This window comes from Protopterus annectens, chromosome 5.part0 (assembly GCF_019279795.1).
Source record: "Protopterus annectens isolate FY-2018-M chromosome 5.part0, PAN1.0, whole genome shotgun sequence".
NCBI lineage: Eukaryota > Metazoa > Chordata > Ceratodontiformes > Protopteridae > Protopterus > Protopterus annectens.
The window spans coordinates 1,977,147,580-1,977,162,305 of NC_056735.1; positions in this window are offsets into that span (position 1 = coordinate 1,977,147,580).

The window sequence follows — 14,726 nt, forward strand, 5'->3', positions numbered from 1 at the left end:
GGGTGAAGCATAGAGTAAGGTAGTGATTAAACGAGTTCTAGCTATAGCGATTTTGGTTGAAGGAGTAAGGAAGGGTTTGATTCTGTAAAGGGATCCCAGTTTATTATTTATTGTTTTTATAGTGATGTTAGTATGAGTGTCGAAGTTTAGATTATTATCTATGGTTATTCCAAGAAGTTTGGTGGTTGTGTCTGGAGATATGAGAGTCCCATTGTTGGATGTAAGAGTGAAGTGAAGAGGGGCAGACCTACGAGTAGGAGTAAAAAGTAGAAGTTTATTTTTTTTAGGGTTAAGTAGAAGGCAACGGTTTAAAAACCATTGTTCAACTGTATTAAATGCATTTTGTGTAAGGGATTGTAGCTTAGTAGGAGTATTAGCTGAGCAAATAATGGTGGAGTCATCTGCGATATGTTCTGTTGATTGTGGTAATGACGTTGAGGTCTCAGGAGCATGTGGTGTGGAGGGATTGGGATTTCTTTAGATGTAGCATTTCTAATAGATCTGGGTCAGACATGGCTTTGTAAATCAAGCAGAGATCGCCTCTTAGTAGACGATATGAGACAGAGAATAGCTGGAGTTTTTTGAGTCTGTCCATGTGTGACATGTGTTTATGGCCTAGGATCCTCTTTGTGAGGTGATTTTGTGGCCTTTCCAGCTGTTGCATGTGTCTAGTGAGGTACATGCCAAATGGGGCATTATACTTGATGATTGGCCTCATGAGGGAAGAGTAGGGAGAGATGATGATCTCTTTCTTCCTGGATGCAAAACCCTTGGTAATGAGATGTGCCACATAGATGGATTTTTTGAACAGTGGCAGTGTGGTGGTCGAAGGAGAGGTTGTTGTCAACCTGTGTCCCCAGATCTCTTATAATGCCTTCAGTGTTCAGTGGGCTCCCATCAATGTGGTAATTAGTGGGAACAGAGTTTTTCCCAAAGGGGATGACGATGCATTTTTTTGGCATTAAGCTTAAGGCCATGGTTTCGACACCAGTCATTGGTCTCAATGAGGTCTTTCTGTAGGATGTCTGCATCACTTGGGGAGTTAATAATGGCTCCCAGCTTGCAGTTGTCTGCGAACTTGGTCAGAAAGAGTCCCTCTGTGTTGGCCTGGACTTCTGAGAAGTAGATGCCAAACAGGAGTGGACCCAGGACTGATACCTCTGGGACTCCACTCGTGACTGGTCAGCAGTCTGACTTGGAGTCTGCTACTTTCACATTGTGGGTTAATTTCCTATGACCCAGAAAAAGTGCCATCAAAGTGCCAAAGACAGTTAATAAGACTAAAAAGGTTTAATGCCAAAGCAAATATATACTATGCCTTTAAAAAAGCTAGTTGTTGCAGATGTGTATCCAGAAGTCCTATAAATGATCAGCCATTACTTGATACTGAAGATGTTGCTACCTCATTGCAGAGCACAGGAGTCCCCATGGACTATGATGTTTGCAGATGACATTGTGATCTGTATTGAGAGTAGGGAACAGATGGAGGAGACCCTGCAGAGGTGGAGATATGCTCTAGAAAGAAGAGGAATAAAGGTCAGCAGGACTAAGACAGAATATATGTGTGTGAATGTGAGGGAGGATAGAGGACTGGTGAGGATGCAGGGAGCAGAGGTGGCAAAGGTGGATGAGTTTAAATACTTGGGATCAACAGTTCAGAGTAATGGTGAGTGTGGAAGAGAGGTAAAGAAGAGAGTAGAGGCAGGATGGAGTGGGTGGAGAAGAGTGTCAGGAGTGATTTGTGACAGACGAGTATCAGTAAGAGTGAAAGGAAAGGTCTACAAGAGGGTAGGGAGACCAGCTATGTTATATAGGTTGGAGACAGTGGCATTGACAAAAAGGCAGGAGTCAGAGCTGGACATGGCAGAGTTAAAGATGTTAAGATTTGTAGTGGGTGTGACGAGAGTGGACAGGATTAGGAATAAGTATATGAGAGGGTCAGCCCAGGTTGGAAGGTTTGAAGACAAAGCCAGAGAGGGAAGATTACGTTGGTTTGGACATGTGCTGAGGAGGGATGCAGAGTATATTGGGGAAAAGATGCTAAGGATGAAGCTGTCAGGTAACAGGAAAAGAGGAAGGCCTAAGATAAGTTTTATGGATGTGGTAAGAGAGGACATGCAGGTGGTTGGTGTGACAGAACAAGATGCAGAGAACAGGAAAAAATGATAACAGATGATCCGCTGTGGTGATCTCTAACGGGAGCACCTGAAAGAAGAAGAAGATGATAACTAGACTAGATGCTACCAAGAAATTAGACAGAAGTAAGCAAGCTGATAAACATGATAGAAAGTTGCAAATTGTTATGCAACATGGACAAGATGAATGGCCAAGTTGTTGAATACAGCCCAAGCAACTCATGTGTAAGTACTATATATTCAGAGTGCAGTTATCAGGACATGATAGCTTGTTGTTATGTCAGAGCACAGTTATCAGGACATAATCACTTGTTATCTTAAGACAGCATAATACTAGCCTCATCTCAGTTAGAAGAAGTACTGCATCAAATACACAAAGATCATCAAAGTCTCACCAAATGCTGAGAGTAGAGCCAGAATGTCAATGTGGCAGCCAAACATTAAAAAATATATTGTAAACCTGCTGTCAAGGTGTCATCTCTGCATTGTGCATTACCCATCACAGAGATAAGAACCATTAATACCAACACCCTTAACCCAAGGTCTATGGCAAAAGATAACTATTGACTTATGTGGGTATGAAGACAAAAACTACCTCACTTACATAGACTATCTTGCGATATTGAAATAATCCATGTACCAACTATGACTAGCCAACAAAGAATAGCCATATTCAAAACAATTTTCTCAAGGTATGATATAACTATTTTAACTGGTTATAGACAACAGTACCTTGTTTATTTCAAGTGAGTTCCAACAGTTTGTTGCTAGCTATGGTTTCACACATACATCAAGTTCTCGCTATGTGCGGTCAAATGGTAAAGCTGAAAGTGATTACAAACTAAGAAAAATATACCAAGACAAAAAGAACTCTCATGGTAAATCAAGCTACTCCACATAGTGGCACCAGGGTAAGCCCTTCCCAACTTATGTTTGGAAAACAAATACAAGCTGACATTACAACATTACAGTCAAAATCTGAGCCTAAAGTAATTCTGTACAATGAAGTCAAGCATAATGATGAAAATTCCAAAATTTCATATAAAAAGTTTTATGAGTGATGCCACTCTGTATATCCACTCCTTATCCAACAACCAGGCCAAACTGTTAGCTTAAAGTTTGAGGGGCAGAAAATGTAAACATAACATTAGTTGCAGTGGAGTATGGAATCCTGACCCTACATGATGCAATCAAGTGATGCTGCCATGGTTAGATGAAACAGAAGACACATTTAGCTGATTCCTTTTGTGTCAATCTGAATACAGTGTTCCAGAGAGTCAGTTGCAGAAGAATAGCTACAGTGGGGCAAAGGCAGCATCCATTCTGGGTATGAAGTATTAGGGGATGCAATCAACAGACCCCGATCATTCTTCAGTGCATATTGTCAAAATACCAGTATTGCATTTGCGGTCAGAACTGAAGCATTGTAGAACTCCATGCATGGCATAAATTGTAGTTTGCTGTAGTGTAAAAAGCCAAAATACCTTTTTTTTTCTTTGAAGCTACTATGACAGCTGCTTTTTGCAAATGTAGCAAGCAGTTTGCTACAGTTTTAAAATAGAAAAGACCTTTTTTTTTTTTGCTCCTCAAGTCTGAGGAATGAAACTTTTTGAGGTGGGATGCAGATTGGTAGATGGCCCCAGTTGCAAAATTTGCCAGCTACACCTGTGGTCAGGTGAACCAGTTTGAAGTAAGAATAACTAAATCATTGTGCAATATAGCTGTACCTCTACTTACAAGAAATGGTACTTACGTATTATTGCAACCAGATTTTTGCGGTAATGCTGGTTGCTTCTGTTTATGTGAAGAAATCCTAATAAACATTTCTAAAGCTGAATAACATGTATTCTGTAATGTTTTTAAGTTTTAAGAATGTTTACCAATCAATCCGTTGAGAAAATAATTGTTTAAAATAGGTTTCCCCTTTTACCGCCAGCATCTCTTGTCAGCCAAGCATGTCCCATATTTTCTCGTGCTATCAAATGTTGTCAAAGCTGTAGTAAACAGGTTTTTGAAAGCCATATAGTAATTTATGTTTTTATCTCTACAGTTCTTTAGTTATTATTCAGTAAAAATGCGTTTATGGGATTTACCAAAGACAGATAAGGAGGCAATTCAACTATTACAACAGTACGGAATTATAGCCAGTTCTAAGGAATGCAGTTCAGTACATGCAATGAAGATATACTACGAGAAACAAATATTTTGGAAATGCAACTCTGACAAATGCTACCAGCATATTAGAGTTCGTGAAAGTAACTTTTTTGAAGGCAGTAGGATATCTTTTACAACTGCTGTTCAATTATCTATTGGTGTAAACAGTTAACAACAATTAATTTCTGTCATGAAGAACTGGATATGACTGGCAAAACTGTCATCGATTGGAGTAATTATTTAAGAGATGTATGTGCCAGGGCATGCAGTGGAAATCGATGAAAGTTTATTCAGTAGTTGGAAAAATAATGCTGGTCATATCCTCCCTCAGCAGTGGATTTTTGGTGGGATCTGTAGGGAGATGAAAGAAACATTTGTAGTAAAAGTGCCAGATAGAAGTGCCTCCACTTTGAGAAAATAAGGGAATACATCAAAGAAGGCAACACTATTTACTCAGACTCCTGGAAAGGATATCAAACAAAACAACTACAAGAAGCTGGCTTCAGCCATGATAAAGTCAACCACAAGTTCAACTTTGTTAACCCGGATACTGGAGTGCATACCCAACATATAGAAAGAATGTGGGGCTCAGTAAAGTGGAGAAACAAGAAACAAAGAGGGAGTGCACATCACCATCTTCAGTCATATTAGTAGAATATATGTGGCGCGAAACACAACTGGCAAATGCAAAAGACTGCTTTGAAGAAATGTTAAAAGCCATTGCTAACAACTTTCCTCTACACAAAACCAGAATAACAGCGACTAACGAACCAACTTCTTTTCAGCTTTAAAAAACGAAAACCAGTACAACACCCACTGAGCAATCCACATCTTCTCAGCTTTCTACAGTGAAAACCAATACAACAGCAACTGAGCAATCCACATCTTCTCAGCTTTGCATCCAGAAAAGCATTACAATACCATCTAGACAATCCATATCTGTAGAGCCATAACAGCTAATGAATCAATGAAATTAAAACAGACATTGCACTGAAAATAGAAGCAAAGCAGTACTGTCTTCTTATAAAAAAATAATTCTAATATAATTAATATAATTTAATAATTCCTCTTATATTAAAGTATGTTTTATTTTTCTTGACAACTTTACCTTATATTGTTCTTAACAGTTTCAGGATTAAATTTGCCTGCATTAAATTGCATGTGTCCCGTTTACTTTATACTGTTTGAAAAACTGTAACCATTAAATACTTTACCTAAATTACTTTGCAAGTGTCCAGTTTCTTCTTTCAACCAAAACATTCAGGTAAAATAAAGTATACTCAAAGAATAATCCTTCTGACTTGTGTCCCGTTTTTTATTTTAAGTAACAACTCCAACAATAAGAAAGTACAGCTGAAAAATAAATCTCTGGAAAGCAACTAACATCGCACAATAACTCCCAAAGTCCTTTCCGGCCAAATATACGTACACATGCAACCACTGTTATCACTGAATTCCATGCTCGACATCTTTAAAGCACACTACCCACAAATCCTAAAATTGTATTTCTTAATTGTTTAAAAAAGCACCACCAATATCCTAGCACACTTTTTAACAGTCCACCCTTCCCTATTACAGTACATTTTTGATATTAAACTAAATGTCAAAAATGTATACAGTATCGCAAAATCTGGTTGCGATAATACACACGTACACAAAAAAATCTACCTCAGCTAAACATCTGAGACAAAAGTAAAAGTTTGAGTTTGACTATTCACTGTCACAGACTGTGTGCTGTGTGCCCCATGCAACTGAGTATGACTATTCCTGATCCTGTTTACTGTATTTTACCTAGTGACTGAAAATGTTTTTAAACTTTTTTGTAATAGCCTGTTTCAAAGTTTTCCTTCTGTATTTTCTTGTTTCCTTCTGAGCTCTGGTTTGGGCAGTATTTGAGTCACCAGGAGTGGTCTACAGGCTTGTGTACCTAATGTCTTCAAGAATTGTGACAGAGTCATGAGAACAGTTAAATGAATTTGAAATTCTTGCTAATAATGCAATTTCTAATGTTTTATAAATAACTGTATTGTTTGTATGTATTAACCATATGCTTTTACAGGATCAATACAAAGTGCTGAACCCATGGTACATCAGTTGTACACCATTGTACTAAACAATTTCTAAAAGGGGATTTTCTCTTCAGGGAAATATGTAATGGGAAGTGAAATAAAGCTGCTAAACTATGTGTATATATTATACAGATGTATCGTAGCCATTGTCATTTTAAGACTATTATGTGGTGATGGCATTTTAAAACTGTACACATCCCATAATGCATTGCACTTCTAAGCTAGATTAAGTTGAGTCTGAGATACTAATATCCTTTCTGTTGCTCTGCCGTAGTCATACAATTAAAAGTTACCTGTTTTCTCCAACTGTGGTGTATTCTGATAATTCTAAAAATACAACAAAGATAACTGGGTGACTATGGATGTGCACGCTGACAAAGGCAAATATTAAGGAAGTGCTCAAAAGAGTTATTTGGGTCTGTTTGTGCTAGTGCAGTGCCCCAGCTTGTTAGTACCTATTTGAGCAGTACAGGGTGTGACGTCTGGCCAACACCTCACCAGACTGCCTCCAATTAAATGTGATGTCTTCCACTTAAAACCCATGTCAGTAATTAAGGAGCCTCAATCCTTACCATCAACTTCAGTGTGGGAGTGTCATGGAAAACACCAGCATACAGAACACACAAGAGTGAAATTCCACAATTTCCCTTAAAAGCACAAGAACATGCTCTATTTTCCTGGGACTGGACTAAATACCTCTGTCTATCCCAAATGTATTCTCTTATTATACACTTCAGCACCAGTTTAAGACCTCTGATTCACTCACACTCAAAATAAATTTAAATCTCACACACTCAAACACCTATGGGAAGCCTGACATAGATTTCCAGCAGTGTCCCCTTCTCAATACAAATGGTAATGCTACTACCAGAATCAGACAGGTCTACATGTCCTTCAAAAGGTGATCAATTATTAAAAATTAAATATCAAAATAAATGATAGCTATGACCAGAAGCGGCTAGGCATTGGAGGTGACCTGGGGAGTATGAAACAGGTATAAGTACTCTCTAAACTCTAAAGAACACACTGATTTCCAGCCACAATGTAAAGTAAAGAAAGACATTTAATAATAAGTAAAATGATTACAAGAATGAAAATCAATAGCTTTCAATAAACACCAGAATTCAATCACCAGAAATATAAAATTAAACTGTAGGATAGAAGTCCATCATTCTAGAAAAACTCTGTCTGAATAACTAAACTTTCCTAATCTAACTAGAAAATACTGTCCCTGATCCAATTTAAAACATAACAGCAAGGCAAAGGCAGGCTTACAGTTTTTGGTGAGTGCTTTTTCATGGGTGTCTACTGACTGCAACTCTTCACTAACAGCTGCTCTTCACAAACTGCTCAGCACCTGACTAACTGCACAGCTTAACAGTCTCAGCTGTCTTATTTTAAAAATAACAGCTGTTTGAAAAAGTTATTTTTCCTGTCAGTCACCTGTTGAAATAATCATCTAGCAACCAGGAACATTGTAATGACATCACCTGCTGTTCAGCTGATTCTCCACAGTGCTTTAGAATCTCCCTCACAAACATGTGCCATTAAAATATATCAAAATACTGACAGATTTGTAAACATTCTGTTTAAACAGGGAAATACTCAACACTAAAAAAAAAAAAACTTATTTACATTTTCACAATTAGACATGCTGACATACTGTACAAGTTAATCTGAGAATTTACACAAATCTCTTGCCAGACATGCCAACACAGATGACAGCGTTTTCATTTTCTTCACAGAGAGTATTGACAGTTTTGAATTAAGTAATGAATGGTTTGTCAGTGTTCCAGATGGAGTGGGAAATTTGGTTAGGAGTCATGTCATGACCCAGCAGTGGTCATTTTCAGATGGGAATGCACTGTGGAGAGGGTGAATCTGTCAGGGCAGCATGGAAAGCTCTAATTTATAAGTAAATGTTATGGTTCATGGGTTGTGTTGACAACTGGATAGATGAGAGCTTGTAAAAGGCACAGTCAAACGGTATGGGGAGGGAAGAAATCTGATTCTGAAGTATCCCATGCCTATGACATTATGTTTAGTTATAGGGATGGCAACTCTGCAGGGATGATATTGCTTGTAGAATCAGTTTGTGATAGTATTTGAAGGATGCAGATAGGTGCAAGTTTTATTTTAACTTTTTTACACATTACGCAGTCCATTTTGATCTATTTGGATCCTTAGCATTTTGTTATGGGTGTTCATTTTACAATAACCATAGAAGCCTGCAGCTTCTAGGTAGAATTTTAGCTAACTATTAAAGAGAAAGACTTACTCTGAGATGATGCCTAACTACACATTTTAATTCTAAAGTGTTGATTTGTTGTCTGGAACCGTCAAAGTCAGCTTTCATGGAGAATGTTGAGGATTCACTGATGCAGGATTTCCTCTCTGCCTAACTGCACCTTCTAATTTGTATGTTGATTTGTTGTTTGGAACATTCAAAGTCAACTTTCATGGAGAATGTTGAGCATTCACTGATGCAGGATTTCCTCTCCATACACCTAGCATTGCTTTTTGAGGAGACTACGTCAAAAATATTTGAGTTTGATTTTGTTAAGAATGACATTTTTATCTCAAATCTCTTTTTCAGTGAGAAATAATTTGAAAATATGTGATGAAGGCCAGGATAATACTTTCTGTTCTTTAGGTATTCGTGCAGAGATAGCTTCAATAAACATGCTTTATTATCTCCTTAACAAGACTATTACGTATGATGTTAAGCTGATCTGAAACCTTCTAGACTGATAGGTTACAAGTGGTGATAGTTAAGCTGTGTAGTTTCAATTACTTGTGTGCCCAGTTATGGGACTGATGTTAGGCTTAATCCTGCTTCATGGTTATACTGGTGTCATGGCACTTATCATTACTGGAATACAATGCTATTATGCTGTTCATCAATAATTAGGATGTTGCACTAATTTTGCGTAAGTAGACATAACTGCAAAATTATTTTACAGAAAGTTAAAGGAAAAAAAGTTTTAGTTTATTTTCCTGCACTCATCTAGTTTGACTTCTGTCCTTTTGGGAGTTTGTGCAACTTCATATGTCTGGGTGCATGTCATAACTAGAGCACTTGACAATAGAAATAACAAGGTCATTACATAAACAGCAAAGCTCCATGAAATATCTGAGGAAGACAGAGGTAGTTTAGCAACTGCATATCTTTTTCCAAAGCTTATAAGGATTGAACACGTCAGCTTTTACATAATTTAATCTCTGGCAGATGGCACATTTATTGAAATGGATTTCTATAGCTCAGAAGTGAAAAACAAAGTGATATCATGCTGTATTCATCTCAGGATCGTACTGTATGAGCTTCTGATGTGATGAGAAATCCAGGAATAATTCTGGACTCCAAGCCAATAAAATAATACCACTATTGAGTTGCTAATGAAAAAGGCTTTCTCAGCTCAACAGTAATACTCTAATCAAACCATACTTTGCACCCAGGAACATGATTAAATTAGTACTTTCATCACTAAAATGGAATGCTGTAATGTTATTTGACTAGTATCATTTAGAGGTTATCAAGTCAGTTATATAAATATTTCGTAGTGTTTTATATAAGCTGTTCTCTAGTCTATATCTGTAGGACAGTAACATTTCAGCAAGAATCAATCATAACATTTCTTGATACATGAGTAATCTAAAGCTCACACAGAATTAAGTATAGCTGGATATACTTTGGCTGAGATTTTGCATTGAGTGATTATGAGTATATTGTTATGGTTTATATCACTGTATCACTTTTGAGAAAAATATTCTGTATTACATCTTGACTCATTTTAGATAAATATCCACATTATGGTTTAAGTTCATTGTTGTCTTTTAAAACATCAGTAGACACATTTAAAAAAAATATAGCCTCTGTATGAGATGAGATGTTGTAACATGTAACACAGATAGTTATGTAGGCTATCAGCAGAGGAATCTGTCTCGCTCAGTGCTCATCCTGATACTTGTCTGACTAGATATCTAGCACCATAGTAAACGATAACCACAGCTGTCTTTTTAAGTACGTTTTATTCATGTAAGACCACTTGTCATGTTAATATTTTCCTGTTTCTTCCCAAATTCAAGTTTAAGACAGTACTATGTAAATTCATCACTTTCCAGCCTATCCGGCATGATCCTTTCCTTAGCAATAAAAAATAAGTATTTTATACAATGCATGTAGTGAAAAAGTTTGAAATGTATTCCTCTTGTACTATTTAGTTATCACATCTGATCTAAAATATTATATATAGATGCACCTCTCTCTCTCTCTCTCTATATATATATATATATATATATATATATATATGTGTGTGTGTGTGTGTGTGTATGTATGTCTATGCCAATCATCTATCTATAGCACATTTGTGTTTTGTTAGATAGTCCCCATTGCCATGTCTTGTCTGAAACACATAACACACACACACACACACACACACACACACACACACACACACACACACACCCACACACACACACACACACACACACACACACACACACACACACAGTTTTTACAAGTGAAATAGCACTTTTCATAAGTTGCTGTATAGTATTCAAAAATGTTTTTCCAGTATGGAATTCAAAACTTTTCCACTAGATGGCAGTGGAAGAATACTATTTTAATACCTTTGAACCTTTCTGTACCAGGGATTAAGCTGCATACCACTAAAGCAAAAGTAAAGTCCTTGACATTTAACACTCATGACCGAAATGATTTAAGTATTCAATTATTTCCACAAACATCAGCTTATTTTACAGGTTGCAACAGCTTTTGATAAAGCTTTTTTAACTAGGCAGGTAGCATCAATGGTAATAACATAATACCATATTAAAGGTAGATGTTGTCTTGCTGTATTACTAGATAATGGATATGTATACATCTATTTCACCTTTATGAAACTGCCTAGGTGTATGCTGGAATGAACATTTTTTGCCACAATAATTGATGGAGTCATTTGTTGTTGCCCAGTTATCACATATCTGCCGTAAAGCAGGTTCAAAATTAAAACTGGGAGCCAGTACCTAAGTGCAAGCTGAGACATTTAATGAGGAGACGCATTCTGTTATGTCAACAGGTTTATGTGTTGTGCTGGCATTCCTAGTGCCTTGGTATTAGCTAGTCCATAGTCCAAGAACATGTTACATATAAGTGAAAATGACATTTCCCAACATGATTTTGCCATACCAATGCAAGTGAAAGCAAGATTAAATATAAATAGTTCACAGTAAAAGCAGCCTTTGCCAGAAACAAGACTGCCTTCATCAAAATGCTTCCCAAAAATCCCCCACACCCCCCATATGCCCATTGAGAGAGATTCACTGCCTGCATCCCCTACTTAATGTAATCATCTCAACAGTCACTGCAGTTTGGAGTAAAGGAACTTACCCCTCAGAAGTTCCTATCTCTGCAGCACAGCAGGTTCAATGGCACTGTTCAATAAACTGAAGTTGGTGAATTGTACCATTCTCAGTAGCACTTTTGCAGCTGAGGCTAGGACCAAACCAGCTGCAGAAAAAAACTCTCTTTTGCACAAGACATGCACCTCCCTCCACAATGCTTAGCATGCTTCATAGAATGAAGTATGAATGGTGAAAATGCAGTATGCATGCCTGACCCTGCAGACAGCATATTACTGATCATGTCTTTTATAACCCTAAAATCACCAGGTACTTCATTTTTACCAGAATACTGGACTTATCATTTCATGTCAGCCATAGCTTGGGAGTACTGTCTTCCTTCTAAAGTGGATTGAAAATAATACCTCAAACATCTTGTTTTGTATGTCATGCTGGTAGATGTGGTCCTTAAAAGGTAAGGTAACAACCTGCACTTAGTACATTGCAAAGACATTCTAGATAAATAAATACAGCACCATAAACAGATTCATAAAGTGTCAAAAGAAAACATAATTTGTTAAGTGCCTCCTTCAGAATCACCAATTTTATCCTTAAATTATTTATCTGTAACCACCTCCCCACAAGAAACTCTTAACCTGACACCTAAACTTTGCACGATTTAACCCTTTTTGCCCATTAAAACAAGACTGAAAGTATTTCCTTCCTGACTTTCTGTGTTGTCCTTAGATGACAACCACTTGATATCTCCATCTAAGGCAGCATTATAGCAAGTGCCTACAAATGATTCAGTTGTCCCCTGGATGACTCACTGGATATCTATTGATACAGCTGTGGATACTGAAGAGGTGCTCAGATTATCACTTTCCTTATGTAGCAGTGTCAAAGTAGTCAACGGTGTACTTGCTTAATTAAAAAAAAAATACAAGGTAGAAAGTACCATCATGGGTTGCCACTTAAATACTGAACAGGCAAATTGAGTGGTACAATGTTAAAAAATTAAATAAAGGAAGTAGGACTCAACAATTAGTACAGTTAGGAGCTCAGCACAAGTACTGGTCTGCCAAATGCTCTCAGTTCTCACACACAAACTGACAGACCAAAACATCTTATCTTAAAAAAAGTCTGTTCCCATGCACTGATTTACTGAAGAGGTGGCACACCTCTGGAAGTCAGCTTTCCATTTTTCAGTTTCTTCCATTGTTAACATCTTTTATTCCAGCCATTTATTTCTAGTATCGCACATACTTCCCTTCCTGGGAATCCTAATTATCATTTAGTTTGTTTTATGTTTTGCTTCTTTGACAAAATGCTTGTGCCAGAATCTGTCTTCACTCTTCCCTGTTATTGATAATGTCCACCAATTGTTTGCTGTCTTTAGCTTTGCTATAGTTTGCTTAGAGACAGAACCTACTCCAATCTTCTTTTTATTGCATCTTCTCCAAGTATTCTTAGACTTTTATACTGTCTGTGAATATTTTGTTTTGTAAATATTTTACCTGCTGTTTTATGTTGTTTGATTTAAATCAGAAGTGCTCATATGTGGTCTCTGAAAATGAATATATTGCAGTCAGTCAGGACATTCAATGAATAAATCAATCTGATTTGTTTGGAGGCTCATTTAATAGACTATCCATTTTTTCTATTTAGATGGATTTTTATTGATTGATTGTATATCTTTTGCTTCAGCCTTTGGACAAACTTACAATTGTACACTACATAAGTGGACAAAGATCATTTCTAGGTGCAAATTGAAAACAAACTTTGGCAGCTATAAAAACTCCACACAAAATTTAAGATATCAGTAACTGTAACAATTTGAATCAGCTTTGATCTGATTAACTTCATCCCATTAACTGCATTTTTGAGCACTTTATTTAAAATATAAAACTAATTTTGAATGCTGGTTTAATTGTTTAAGACAGCAAATGTCAGTGAATAGTTGATGCTAATTGTTGAAGGTTGTGCATCAGGGCTGGCAACTCGGCACGTAAAAATCTACTGCCAATTATTAGCGGACCGGAGTTCCGTTGTGGCGACCCCTAACCGGGAAAAGCCGAAAGACACAACATCCATATACTACTAGATGCAGTCATATGTTTGAACACATGGCGTAAAAGTTTGCTTCTGATTGGGATAGTTAGTCTAGTCACACTATCTACAAAAGGAACTTTTGAGAATCAGACCTACCTCTCTGTAAGACAGATTGCTTTATTCCAGAAGTAATAGTCATTTAGTACTCACTATAGTATGTTTACCAGAATATATTAAAATCCTTACATTTTGTAGGGCAACTTGTCAGTATTAAAAAAAGCATAGATTATAAGAAGGAACAGCAGTGCAGGCTATAATATCATTATGTGTAAGCTATATCACATTACTTTGAAGAAAAAAAATATTCAAGTTCAAACAGAAATACAGCCTGAAATGACAATTCTTTTCTGCAAGCTTATCATATTTTTTCCTCCAAAGCACAAACATTAGCAAACCAGGTATCACCACGCAAGACATGTAAATTTAAAAATCATGTGCTTCTTTTCACTTTACTACATGTTTATGATTGAATTCCTCTACCACTAAAATATTCAGCATGTTCTTTTTATTGCTGCTTGTAAGCTATTCTTATTTCTTCTTGTATTTTAGCATTAAGTGTTAGAATGTTTAGTTCACCCATCGACTACTACTAAGTATTATTATTATTGTTATTATTATTATTATTATTATTACTGGTATTTGTTTTCAGTTGTTTTATTTCCGCATGTCCTGCCGTCTGAAATATCCTGGTGCCCATCCCCCCTCTCTCTCTCTCTCTCTCCTTTAGACAATATCGTGAGGAGATTGCTGAATTTTAGTAGGGTGCCTTTCTGGAGGCCCCTCTTATTTTTCTTAACTTTTTTCTTTCTATTTTCTATTCTCTTTAGATTCATAATTTTGATTCCACCACTTCTTCAAGTAGATTGTTCAGTTCACCAACTGACATTTACATTAATCACTGCTTCCTTGTAGTTCC